The sequence below is a fragment of the Astyanax mexicanus genome, chromosome 11 (genome assembly GCF_023375975.1).
Source record: "Astyanax mexicanus isolate ESR-SI-001 chromosome 11, AstMex3_surface, whole genome shotgun sequence".
Classification (NCBI taxonomy): domain Eukaryota; kingdom Metazoa; phylum Chordata; class Actinopteri; order Characiformes; family Acestrorhamphidae; genus Astyanax; species Astyanax mexicanus.
In genome coordinates, this window is record NC_064418.1 from 35,066,705 (window position 1) to 35,080,875 (window position 14,171).

General features: G+C 38.8%; 1 long non-coding RNA gene across 1 annotated transcript; it reads left to right on the forward strand.

The window, feature by feature from the left end:
* The first annotated feature begins 8,738 nt into the window (after positions 1-8,738).
* LOC125805062 (uncharacterized) lies at positions 8,739-11,922 on the forward strand. The gene is made up of 3 exons (XR_007441343.1): positions 8,739-8,848; positions 9,910-10,260; positions 11,416-11,922. It is a non-coding gene; the product is annotated as an uncharacterized LOC125805062 (long non-coding RNA).
* The last annotated feature ends 2,249 nt before the right edge of the window (positions 11,923-14,171 follow it).

The following is a 14,171-nucleotide window of genomic DNA, read 5'->3' on the forward strand; positions in this document are numbered from 1 at the left end:
TTTATTCTCTAGCTGTGTGTGTGTGTGTGTGTGTGTGTGTGTGTGTGTGTGTGTGTGTGTGTGTGTGTGTGTGTGTGATCTCATGGGAGCAGTTCTGCACTGGAGGTACAGTGTTTTTCACAGTTGTAAATTGCATTCTCACTGCCTCTTTAGTAAATCAGAAACAGAGCTTAGCATTGACCCGAGGTCGAGTGTGTGTGTGTGTGTGTGTGTGTGAGAGAGAGAGAGAGAGAGAGAGAAAGAGAAAGAGAGCTGCAAATGTTGTGTTAAATGTTGTAACGCAGCGCCGTCTGGTGGTGATATTATAACACTGCATTTGAAAATGCACTTTACAACAGAACCATCAAAGAGCAGTAAGTTTGTATACAGAACAGAAAAATTAATATATAGCATTAATTGCTTGTATGACCAAATCATACAATGTGATATTAATATCTGTCTTAAAGTAAACAAAAAAATCTAATAGAAAAAAATATTTATATTTTATCACTATTTACGAAACATTAGATTTTACTTCCAAAGTATATACAATAAATTTATAAAATATATTTTTTATAATATTTATGATATCCATATAAAAATATATATATGTTTTAAGTTCTCCTAGTGTCTAACAGGTTATTTGTAAATGATTTATTTGTACATCACACTGAAACTCATGCTTTTTGGCCTTTCAGGACATTTGTTCCACGTGGTTCTACTGTGATCTAGTACTGATTTGTGTGTATTTACATTTGTATTTAGGATTACTTTAGACTTTGGTCAATTACCATGTTCTGCTGTCATTAAAAATATATAGACAAGTTGTAGTTCTGAGAATGTGGGATATACGTTTAAAGCTGTGAGAAACACAGAACATGTGGTAACTGTAGAATCCAACACTGACCTAAAATCAATACTAAACCTCAGACATTTCATACAATTTAGAAATCCTGACCAGAGACTTGGATCCCAGATAGAGGACTTCACACCCTGATAGCAACATTAATAGAGACCAACTCTGGGCCACATCTGGAATTTACTAGTGGCTCACATGCAACTTGGAATGACGGACCAGAAGTGGACCATATGTGTACTTTGATTCTGATTCTGCTGAGTAAAAATACAACTTGTTACATATACATAAACAGTACTCTTAAAGACAATCATTGGAATATTATTTTTTAAATTGTAATATTTAAACAACTATAACGCTGCATAGTAACAATTATGCAGTATTCAGTGCTGCATTTATCTGTTACTGATGTGAGAGGCTTCATTTTATCCCTCTTTGACCTGGAGGCTCCTGCATTTTATATAACATTTTATGTAGTTACCAATTCAACACTCAACCACTAGTTTAAACAATAGATCTATTTTTAAACTTCTGACAACTGTATCTGGTCCACTTCTGTTCCACTTTGCTCTAAGAGGCATGTGGATGACTAAATAATACCAGATGTGAGTTTCAAACTCTAATAATATTGCTATCAGGTTATGGTCACCCTATTAAAACCTTACACTACAATTATACCGTATGTCCAAAAGTATCCAATATTCAGACCCTCCTTTTAATTAGTGAATCAAGCTACCTTAAGTCATTCATTGCTAAACTGAAGTCTTACAATCCTTACAGTGCTTTTCTTGCTTACTGCAATGTCTACATTATGTAAAAAAATAAATCCATTACACCAGATAATGTAGCACATACCACACAATAGCACAATGATACTCAGGGGTCATAAACAATATGTAACTAGTCAATCCTGCAAAAACCTAAACAATGCTATTGCTTGCTATCATACATACAGAATTTAGACCTGTTCTTGTTACATAACAGGCATAGGCCACACAACACTATAATGTCAGTAGTTTTCCCTGAAAATAAAATTCATATTTTGGAAAAAAAAAATGTTTTGTTGAGTGAGTTTAGAGTATTAAGTGTTTAGTTTCATATTTACATTTTCAACTTACAAAGGTCTGTAAGAAATGTTTTATTAGTGCCTCCTTATTAAGAGTCCACATAAAACTACACCTGTATTTAATTGTAAATTTCCAGTTCCACCTTTAAAGCTGAAGACATTTCAAGTTCAAAGCTCCTAAAAAAACACATCTTCAGCCAAAAGTCTGGGTGTTGCCACTGCAACATTAAAGGTAGAGGTAAAGGTTTGTTTGTTGGTTTGTTTTCTTACATGTAGTGCCATGGTTTGATGCTTCCCTAATGAAGACCCAGTGTAGGACTGTTTTCTTTTTAGCTGCCTCCACCCCTAGCTCAAATTTGAAAAAGGCTAAAAATGAGAAAATGGGAGGGGTAGTTTGGGCATGGCACTGGGTGATGTATTGGTTTAGAGGCAGAGCAGGAGGGAGAGCTGATTCGCTGAGCAGCAGTGTGCCTCTGATAGCAGGGAGATGCAGATAGTAAAGGCCAATTTGGATCGTGTAATTGCCTTAATACACACATGCAGAAGTATAAAGGTAGCGCAATTTCGTTGGATACACATAGGCTTGACACAGAAGTATGAATTGGCATTTAGATGTCACCGGGGAGCTGGTATTGTAGTCTGACTAATCTGCATATTGTGATGTGTCTGTGTACCAAAGTATCATCATCCACGCCTATAGCACAGTTGAACCTGAGAAGGCGATGCAAAGACGGAAATTATCACAATACAAGTGTTTTTTAAAAGGTTTGGAAAATGTTAATAACATTTTTAAGCAAGACTGTTATGTTTCATTAGGCAAAGGAACACATTAATGAAAAAATATGGTTTACGGTTTAGCATTTCTTTAAATGGTTTCTGGTCGTATTGTATTTAAAGTAAATGCAGTCTAAATTGGCTGCTGCTGTGGTAGACTAATAGTAGCTAGCTATGCTAGCACAGAATTACAGCAGGCTATTTGACCTTATTTACAGCTATTTACACTAGCATACCTCACCAGCTTGTGCATACAGCACAAAACAGATAGGAGTGCTGTGTGGAGCTAGCTCACTAGCTACAATAGCTAACCTTGGTAACTTAATTATATCCACTGCCTTTTAGAGAAGGGGTGCTGCGTCTATGGTTGAAGGAGCAAAATTTAAAACATCCACCCAAACATTAGTATGTCTGCTCTTACCATTCTTTAAAGGGTAACTCGGTTCTTTAGCTCTTTTCTGGATTGGGATGTTCTGGTGTTAGTTTATCTTCTATAAAATGGTAAGAGCAGATGTATGGGTGTTTGGATGAATGTGTTAAATATAGCACTGTGTACCAACCTTAAATTATTATTAAAACATAGCTAGCTAGTTAGCTAGTGTAAAACAGAACCGTTTTAGCTTGCAATTCAACTGGCTAACAGCTCATCTTCTGTGGAAGGTGGTGGATATAAGTATCATGTCCTGGACCTGTTCCGTTTCTGTCCTCCTTTCTGTGCTAGTGTTTATCTTTGTTTATTTACCTTTTTTCTCCTTGCCTGTCATTCTTCCGCGTGTTCCTGGGTGTTTCTCCGGTGTCTCCACCCTCAGTGTTTTCACCTGTGTCTCATTTGTAGCTCCACCCCGTCCTTACCTCAGCTGTTTCCTGGTGTCCGTCTTTAATTTATAGTCCGTGTGTTTACTGTTCCGGTGTCGGTTCTTGTACGTTTTACGTCTGTTAGGTTGTTCCCTGTGTTCCCAGTGTTTTCCGTATATCCTCGTTTTCAGTTTTGTTTTAGTTGTTTGTTTGTTTTTAGTTAGTTTGTTTCTTTATAATTTAATAAAAACCTCACATGTGCGTTGGCTCTTCACATCTCCTCCTTGCCACATCCTGACAATAAGTTAAATGGAATTCCTCAAGACCCTGATATTTTTGTGTTGCATTCAAAATACTCTTGTTTAAGTAAAATTCTTCTCGTCTTTTAATTATTGTGATTTTCCATAACTACATGAGTGTATTGTATTACTAATTGTGTCTGTTTAATTTTACTGTGTATAACCAAATCAATGGTCCACAGCTGCAACAGATATTCCACCACAAAACAAACAACCGCCCACTTGTCACCATGCAGAAAAAGGAGGATAACACACTAAAGAACTAAATGTTACAAGAGAGTGAGGCTGCTAAATCCGTGTATCATTCGTTCATTTGATATTCAATTGAGAATCAAAATCGGAAAATTAAAAAACCAATTCGTTTTTTCGTTTTTCGTTTTTGAATATAATACCAAAAAACGAATAACGGCTTGTATTTTGTATTTTTATTTGGTTATCCAAACAAAAATTGGAAATTTAAAAAACGGACCAGGAGCCGAATTTGATTTTGATTTTGAACTTGACCCATTTGTGTGCCCCGGAAGTTACTGATTTGTTTATTCTTGGTGGGTTTCTGTTGCGCGGGAGTTCACTGCAGTGTTATCTACACAGTCTGTATTGCTGTAGGCTTTGGATGGAGTTGAGGATGGAGAGTTTTATCTTGTTCAGAGGAACTAAACGCGTTGCAGTGAAAGAAGACGATATGACAACAGAAAAAATCGGCAGGATCTTTCAGGTGTTTGTCTAACGTTCCGTAGCTAAATGTCATATTTAGTTAATGTTATTCTGTGAATTGCCGCCTACATACTTTTTTATATACGTGACTAGCTGGCTAACTAACCTAGCTAGCTAGCTGGTTAGTCTATACATGGTGTAGTAAACTTCTTCCCTCACTGTTTTCATTTGAAAAGGTACACGGTCCCAGTGTCACCAAGAATAAACACCAAGAATAAACAAATCAGTAACTTCCGGGGCACACAAATGGGTCAAGTTCAAAATCAAAATCAAATTCGGCTCCTGGTCCGTTTTTTAAATTTCCAATTTTTGTTTGGATAACCAAATAAAAATACAAAATACAAGCCGTTATTCGTTTTTTGGTATTATATTCAAAAACGAAAAACGAAAAAACGAATTGGTTTTTTAATTTTCCGATTTTGATTCTCAATTGAATATCAAATGAACGAATGATACACGGATTCTGCTAGACTCTCCCTCATTAAAAATATCATACACTTCATACCCTTGGACTCCCAAACTATTGTTTTTACCCTTTATTTAGGGGGCATAACCCCCAGTCTCCCCCTTGCACGATCAGTTTTTATGTTACATTATCTAATGTATTATTGTTATTTTTTTACACTGCACAACAAATATCATTATGCATTAGTAGCTTACCTCACATATGCTCTTGTGGCTGAACACAGTCAAAATCCTCACAGCAGTGTTGTAACATCTAATGCAGGTTTTAGCTTTCCTGAAAGAGTAGAGATTGTTACAGCTGCAAAGGGAGCCCTAATAATAACCTTAATTCGATAAACGGGTGTTTACACACTAGTGTACATTTAGAGCATTTTCTGTAATTTAGTCACAGCTTTTACAGTGTGTAACAGAGCGTATATAACGTCTGCATTGTGTCTTCAGAGAGCAGTGCAGTCTGACTGTGTCTGAGTGTTGAGGGTTGGAGGGTTGCCAGGTGTGTGATTGCTCTCCAGGTAATGAGCTCTCCTCTCTGAGACTCATACACAACACCTCCTCATCTGCTCCAGTCAACCCATCACTGTTAACACACTCACGCCGTGGCACTCCTGTTTCCACTCCAGTGCTCGCTCTCTGTCTCTCTGTGTCTCTCTCTTTCTCAGTAATGTTAGTCACAAGCAGCAAACCAGAAAAACAAAGCAATTTCTCTGCAGAAATATTGAATCAGCTCCAGCAGCTCTCAGCGCCATTAAAGGAACTGCTTCTCTTCATCAACTAGCCGACTGCTTGTCTGGACTGGACAGTGCCAAAGACTTTCCCTGTTAATTTCTTGTCAGTTTTATTTATTTATATTTTCTTAAAGAAAAGCCCTGCAAGATATCAGATTGGACCAGGAGGGTTCTTTAAAGGTGGCAAATAGAAGAAGATATAGTTTTATTGTATGGTGTTTCAAAAGAGCTTAGCATTATCTGTTGTTGTTCAGTGTTTTAGAATAATACACAAAGATCTTGAGATGATTATTTGAAGTTTTACCTCTGTACTAAAAAATGCAAAAAGTGTTTATTACATTTACTTTGATTCTAATCTCATTGCAGACAATATGCAGACAAGAATTGGTCAAATTTATTTAATTTGTTAGTATCATTCATCATACATTCAAGTTGACATACAAGTTGGGTTTTGGCCATTTAGAACTAGTAACAAACTAAATAATAATGTGATTTTAAACAGATGATGTTAACAGGTAATTGCAATCATGACTTACACTACAAAAGCAGTCTCCATGAAAGGCTTATAAATCTTTGAAGAGCAAAGATGTATCCAGTTTGCCAAAAATTGTGTGTGAAAATTATTAAAATGTTTAAAAACAATGTTCCTAATGATTTTCTTCCTCTATTGTGCACAATGTCATTAAACAATTCAAGAAATCAAGAAGAAATTTAGTGCATAAAGGGCAAGTTTTCTAGAATGTTTTAATTACATTTTTAAACATTCTGGTAACATTGCTGCCATGTCAGTTGTGTCAATTTTGAAAGTTTTTGTTTTGGGATTGTTACTTTTAACATTTCCATAAAGTTAGTCTAGCCAGAAACGTTATGTGAGAAATGTTCTAATAATGTTATGATGCAAACTCTTATTGACACACATTTTTGGAACATTCCTGGAACATTATTTTTGTAACCTGTAGCCTGTTACAGGCCAACGTTCTTGGGTCTTTTTTTAAACATTTCTAAATGTTTTTATAACATTCTCTGTTAGTTTGGATGACACACTTATTATTAGCTGACCAATCAGTATACAGACAACAAATATGACCATCTGAGATTTTATCAGCAACAAGTTCAAAGGGCAGGGACTGTCAGAATAAGAACTTTTGTCAGTCTTTGGACTTGGCAGTAGTGGACAGCTTTACTCTTTCTTCAGTTAAGCTATGTCCACACAAACTTGTGTGGCAACCCTGAGCTTAAATAAAGAGCTGACTGAGTTGTTACATACTATGTTCCTGTGAGGGTACTGAGCTTTTAAAGTCATACTTCTTTCTTATCAACCGCCAGCCTACTGGAGTCTGTTCAGTTATAGCTGCTTCCCACTGTCAGGGCTGTCTTGGTTTCAGTGTAACAGGTATGCTCTTACCAGCTGTAGCTTCATTAGTGTAGCTGGTAGCAAAAACCTTCTTCACTGCTTGAATGCGGGACATGTCGATGGATTCATCTGTTGGTACTGGAGTCTCTGGTCCAGCTACCAGCAGCATGTCAGCAGCATTCCTCTGACATGTACCACTGTCAGGTTTATGTATGGGCCTATTTTAAGCAGCATATCCTTGTCCATGGCTGAATGTCATTGAATGTTTTACTGGTGAACATCACTGTGCTATGGCACTCTGTTCATTGTTTTCATCCAGGCTTTACCCTCTTCTTTTTTTACCTTAGAAAAGCAGCATGGAGTTACACCTCTGGCTTTTGGATGAAATAGGGTTCCTAATTATACATTTATCCTAATTGTACTATCTTGACACCATCACAAAATCAGGTTTGTTAGAAACATGATAAACATTAAAATGTGCAGGCACCACGGTGATACAGGCCACAGTGTTTTATTTCAGTCAAGAATTCTAAACCATCCTGCAGTTTGTTTCTAGCATCAGCTCACCCAGATCCTCCTAAAGCCCTGCAGCTCTCCACAGACGCCACACTGATTCCCTCTGATCTGATCAACATTCTTACAGGCTGTTAATAGAGCCGTGATTCACCCAGGGTTACATAGAATGGGATTGCAAAAAGAAATTTATGCAGAGAAACGTACACAAACAAAACAAAACACAGAATCCTGCTAGGTGTCACCTGCAACAATCTACAGACTAAGCTCACACAATGAGAATGAGAAGGTATTTATGATTCTCTTTACTGACATGTAGTGTGCTGTAAGCAATGCTGGCAGTTTTTTTTTATTCTTCTGCATGGAATGCAGATGTGATTTCTTCCAGAGACATTAGCCTGTTTGCATAGACAGTTCTGGCACTCACTGTTAGCTTCGCTCAAAATCACAATAATTTGTGTCATCTTGCAATGAGCACACTGTCCAGTGTTCGAACACTGTCACTAGATTACACCTCACAACAACAGGTGTGGCCATACCCTGAGGTAAAACTTTCATCATTAATATAGGTACTGGATTTCTAGAGTTTTCATTTATATGTTGCATTAAACTCATGTCAAAACTTTGACAAATTTGGTTTAACCGGATATTCACTCTTTTAAACAAGATCCCACTAAACATTAGACGTCTTATGGACGTGCAGATCATGTCTATATTGCGTCGGTCGGTCCAAGACCAATTCTGTACGTCTACACGACGTGCAAACTAGGTCCGCTATTTGGACGTCTAACTATGACCCCACTTGGACGTCAATATGCAGTTAAACATTTGAACGTCGGACTAGGTCACTTTTTTGGACGTCATGGGGACGTCTAATACAGGTGCAGGAAATTAACATTATTTAAGAATATATTTATTTTTAAATGTATGTCAAAATTGTTGTAATCAATATTGTTAATCACTATGAATATAGATTATTTATGATTAAGCATCATTTATTTCTAATTATTTATTTGAGTATTATATTTTTTATCTATTTAATTAATTACCGAATGTAGGTATTTATTTACGTATGTTTTTATTTTTATTTGGAAATGCAATTTATGTGGAAAATTTTTAAGTTGATTTCAACCAGTCAACGCCACTCTGATTTGCTGAGACCGCACGTCATCATAAACTCCACTCTGATATGCAAAACACGCTAAACATTTTTTGGCTGCTGCAGTAGCTCAGCTCAGCTCAGCTCATTCAGTTCAGCTCGCTCAGCTCAGCTCCGCTCCGGACCGGACTCAGCTGCCAAGCTATAAGGTAAGACGATATGTATAAGTTAATGTATTTGTAGTGTTAGTTGTTTTAGCTCTGTGGTCTTAACCTGAACCTGCTGGCGTTGTCTCTCTTCCCAGGCAGTTAGCTAACTAGCTAGCTAGCTAACGATAGCTAAACAGTGGCCATAGTTAAAATGGAATTAATATTTACTGTAACCGAAGCTTTAACGTAGAAGCATTGTCCGGTCATTAAGTCAATGCACTAACCAGAGCTAGGCTGATAAGCCAATCTAAGCTAAATCAAAGAACCGTCTTTGGCTAAATTCGCTAAGCTAGCGTTAAGTTATATACGTTTGTGGCACCCACAATTAACCTAGGCAACTGGGGGCAATATCAAGTGCATTTTGAATAGCCTGAAGAAGTAAGTTTATGTTAATATTACATAAATAAGGCAATTTAAAATAGTTTGTTGTGGGAAAACATTTATTAAAATAGCTTAATATGATGTGTGAGAATTAAAACGGCACGATAATTCTGGTCAGGTGTTAAATGTGTATTCCCGCCTTTAGCTTAGCGTTAGCTAAGCCATAGCATGAAGAAGTAAGTTTATGTTAATATTACATAAATAAGGCAATTTAAAATAGTTTGTTGTGGGAAAAAAAAAATATTAAAATAGCTTAATATGATGTGTGAGAATTAAAACGGCACGATAATTCTCGTCAGGTGTTAAATGTGTATTCCCGCCTTTAGCTTAGCGTTAGCTTATCGTTAGCTTAGCATTAGCTAAGCCATAGCATGAAGAAGTAAGTTTATGTGAATATTACATAAATAAGGCAATTTTAAAATAGTTTGTTGTGGGAAAAAATTAATTAAAATAGCTTAATATGATGTGTGAGAATTAAAACGGCACGATAATTCTCGTCAGGTGTTAAATGTGTATTCCCGCCTTTAGCTTAGCGTTAGCTAAGCCATAGTGTGAAGAAGTAAGTTTATGTGAATATTACATAAATAAGGCAATTTAAAATAGTTTGTTGTGGGACAAAAATAAATGGCCATCTTCAACATTTTCTGAGATTTCTAATTTGTCTTTTTCTACTTGTGCAGATGGAGTCATGAAATGTGACGGGACAGCCACCGAGGACTTCATACTTCGGAGCATCTCAAACATGCACCACAAAGACGTGGAGGACACACCGCTGTCTCTCAGGACCTAGAATCTTAATGAAAGTATAATGATGTTAAGGGAAGGTGTAATGGAAAGGTGTAATGGAAAGTTGTAATGGTGTTAAGGGAAGGTGTAGTGGAAAGGTGTGATAGTGTTGAGGGAAGGTGTAATGTTAAAGGTGTGATAGTGTTGAGGGAAGGTGTAATAGTGTTGAGGGAAGGTGTAATGTTAAAGGTGTGATAGTGTTGAGGGAAGGTGTAATAGTGTTGAGGGAAGGGGTAATGTTAAAGGTGTAATAGTGTTAAGGGAAGGTATAATATTGTTAAGGGAAGGTGTAATGCAGGGGGGTCTCAAACTCATTTTTGCCGAGGGCCACATTGACATATTGGCTGTCCTCTGAGGGCCAGATGTAACTTACAAATATAAGAAAATGTAACCAGATGTAATATAAAATGAATGTAATTACTCCTTAATGTTAAATAACTCTCAATATACTATTTATTCAATCAAATATTACAGTTGCATGGAAAAATGTTTGCTTGTTGCTCTATTAACATAAATCCTTTTAATTTGTCATGTTATGAAATCCAAAAACTCCATCAATCAAGAACCAAACTATTCAAGTGAATAGAAATTACATCAAGTACATCAAGTTATATTAACTTTGATCAAAACGTTTGATACTGAAATAAGGCTTAATAAATATAAAATCAAAAATTGTGAGCTGTGACAGATTTAGCATTTCCTCAGATTTAGCAGTTCCTCATCCAACCACTAGTCGGAGCTGCAGCTGCAGCACCACAAGCCCGCAGTCTTTGCTTAGTCAGAGCTACAGCCCAGCCACGGGCTACAGGATTCAGCTGAGCCAGTCTGGAGCGTTTTGAAATTTTTTAAGTTCTTCTGTGTATGAAATAAAATAACCCCACTAACCGGATAATACAGCTCTCTACAGTTCATCTTTCAGCCCAAGCAGCTAACAGCAGCAGTTTAGAGCAGCGTCACGGAGGCACTGCTGGGATTGCATTATAAACAGGTCAGTTAGCGCGCTGCTAACCTCAGGATGTTTATAACTACGGAGTTTAGTGGACACACCACGGCTGCAAGGTTAGACTGTTGAAGGCTACTGAAGACTACTAAAGCAGGCAACACAGCGTAAGCAAAAAAAAAAAACAAAAACCACACACACACACCAAAATACAAGTTAAGATTAATTATGAAAACGAACAAAATAAAGCATAAATAATTAAATTGAATTGCGGGCCAGATGTATGTTTATTTTGTTAACCCGTGAGGGGCCGTATGAAACCGCGTGGGCTGGTACTTTGAGACCCCTGGTGTAATGTAAAGGTGTAATAGTGTTGAGGGAAGGTATAATATTGTTAAGGGAAGGTGTAATAGTGTTGAGGGAAGGTGTAATGTTAAAGGTGTAATAGTTTTGAGGGAAGGTGTAATAGTGTTGAGGGAAGGTGTAATGTTAAAGGTGTAATAGTGTTAAGGGAAGGTATAATATTGTTAAGGGAAGGTGTAATGTAAAGCTGTAATAGTTTTAAGGGAAGGTAAATGTTTAGTGAAATTGTTATGGTGTGAATCTAAGGTGTATGTTATGTTGATGTAAAATAAAGGCATTAACCCCAAATGAGATTTACTCATTATTTTTATTATTATATTAATGTTTCCCCAAACAGAAAGGGTCAATTTAAAATCAACAGTGGTAAGATGGGGGTAATTAATTTATCCCTTGCTTTTACTGGTTCTTTGCAGGTTGACATGTTTTGAAAAAAGTGAGAGGGTTGAAATGCAATTTATTTGTAAAGCATATTGTGTATAACTAACGTGCATAACTAGTTCCAGAAGGTTGTGAACCTGTTCCAGTAATTGTTTGGCTTAGCTTTGTATGCGTTTCCAGTTAACTGCTGAAGCTGGAACAATGGAACAGTTGCTACCGTCTGAAATGGCACTACAGTTATGCAGGGAGCCTCAAAGTAGTTGGTCTATAAAACGTATACATGTAAATTTCACGTAGAAAAGACGTCCACAACGACTTAATTTAAACTAGAATTAGCCCTTATCCGGAGGTCTGGGGGACGTCAATACTGGACGTGCAGAAGACGTCAGAAAAAAGACGTCGTCTGGCGTCACAGTCTGCACCTTCAGGAGACCAAAATTGGACGTGCAAAAATGACCTAGAAAAGACGTCGTTTCAACGTCTCTTTGTTTAGTGGGATGTGTTTGCTCATGGCTCAATGTTTTAAACATTAAATGTGTGCTTTGCAATGTGTGCAGATTATGGCAGAATGCATGCATGTGTATGGGTGTGTTCTCAATCTGTCAGTAGTATAAACTGTCATGAATACTTCTCTGTGGTGACTCAACATTGTGCTTTTGATCCAATGTTATGTAACTACAGTGTGTAGGACCAGATGCACAAGCTGAGAAGTAAAATGCAACCAGTTAAACACATTATTTGTGTTCATACCTTTAAATGATTTTATGTAATAACAAAAGTTTGGGAGAAGGACCACGCCCGAACTCTACGTTCTAACTCCACCCTGCATCAATCAACCGTCCTATAAATACCTCCCCTAACTAACTATCTCTCGTGACGAAAGTTCGCATCAGTCGAATCTGCCGCACCCGCCTGCTAGCATTAGCTTGTTCTCCGTCATGGACCTTTAACTCACCGCCTCCGACGAGGACCTCTTCCCTCCTAGCCAGCCTGTCTCCACTCCTGCTCCACCTCGCCGGGCTCGTCGTCTGAATTCCGTAATCTCCATTCCGGCTACTCCTGGTTCTACTCCGGCTACTGCTTATTCTTCCTCCCGGGTCGGTCGTCCTCACCAGTGCACCCCCGGATCTCGGCACTCCCGCCGCTCTTCTCCCCCTTCCCCTACTCCTCCTGCGCGGGCTCGCCGCTCCGGACGCCCGTCTTCCTCGGCCGGCCTCGCCGGCCCTGGGCCCCTCTCTCCTAGTGAGTCCCAGCCTCCTCGCATGTCCGATTGGACTGTTGTTAAGCTGCAGCGGGTTTTTGAAGGACCGCGGCGTCCCTTTCCCCCGTTCTGCTCCAAAAGCGGAACTTTTCACTGAACCTCTGAACAGGCCGCGTCGCGGCCTGATGACGTCACCAGCTCAACTCGCCGCCGCTGCAGCTCTCGCGCCCCTGGCGCGGCACCAACTTCGCCTCAGCGCCTCTCGTCTCTCTTCCCCTCTGTCGTCCAACTCCCCCTCCCTCTGTCGTCCAACTCCCCCTCCCTCTGTCGTCCAACTCCCCCTCCCTCTGTCGTCCAAACCCCCTCGCCGCTGCTGCAGCTCTCGCACCCCTGGCACGGCACCAACTTCGCCTCAGCGCCTCGTTTCTCTCGTCTCTCTCGTTTCCCTCTTCCCCTCAGTCGTTCAAACCCCCTCTCTCAGTCATCCTCCTTCTCCATTTCTGCGTTCCTCCTGCTGTTCTCCAACAGTGTTGCCAACTTAGTTTTGTTTGTTATTGAGAGTTTAAATGAACACACATGCTCTTCAGTTTCTCCTCAGCGAGCAGCAGGTGCTGCCGCGAGCCCCGCCCACGACAGTCACAGCGCAGTCTCAGTCAGACCACACACTCACACCGCTCTTCAAACACGCTGCAACGAACTGCGCATACATAAAGCCGCCGCTGACTGTCAAAAAAAATAAAAAATAAAAAACTTAATCATGTAATTTACGTTAAAATTGAGTTATTTTCAGAAGTCTCTGCCTATTTATAAAAGCCACAGGCGTAGTTCATTTGTTAGAGTTCATTTGTAACATTTCTCTTACTGCAGAAGCGCCCTCTAGCGGGCCCGCCGGCGGGCCCGTTCTGACTATGTAAATTAGAACGCTTAAAAGCGTCAAATATTCTAAACATACCGACCAAATAACCGACTCATATTCTTTAGTACTACTTTAACTACCTGCATGCAAATTTACAGCCATCTACATGAAACCAGTCGCCAGAAATCGCCAACTGAAAACAGCCTGTTTTTTCACATTGTTTACACGAGAAACACGCCTCCCCAACAAAATAGCCTTATAAAATAATATTAGTGTATAAAATAACATCATATTATATTATTGAAAATTCACTTACTATCACAGCATCCACAATACAGCACTGAACCGCAGGTAAAATATCCATAAAGTCCTTTATTTGCCTGCTCACGGCTCCTCAAAAACATGCGTTTAGTTTCAG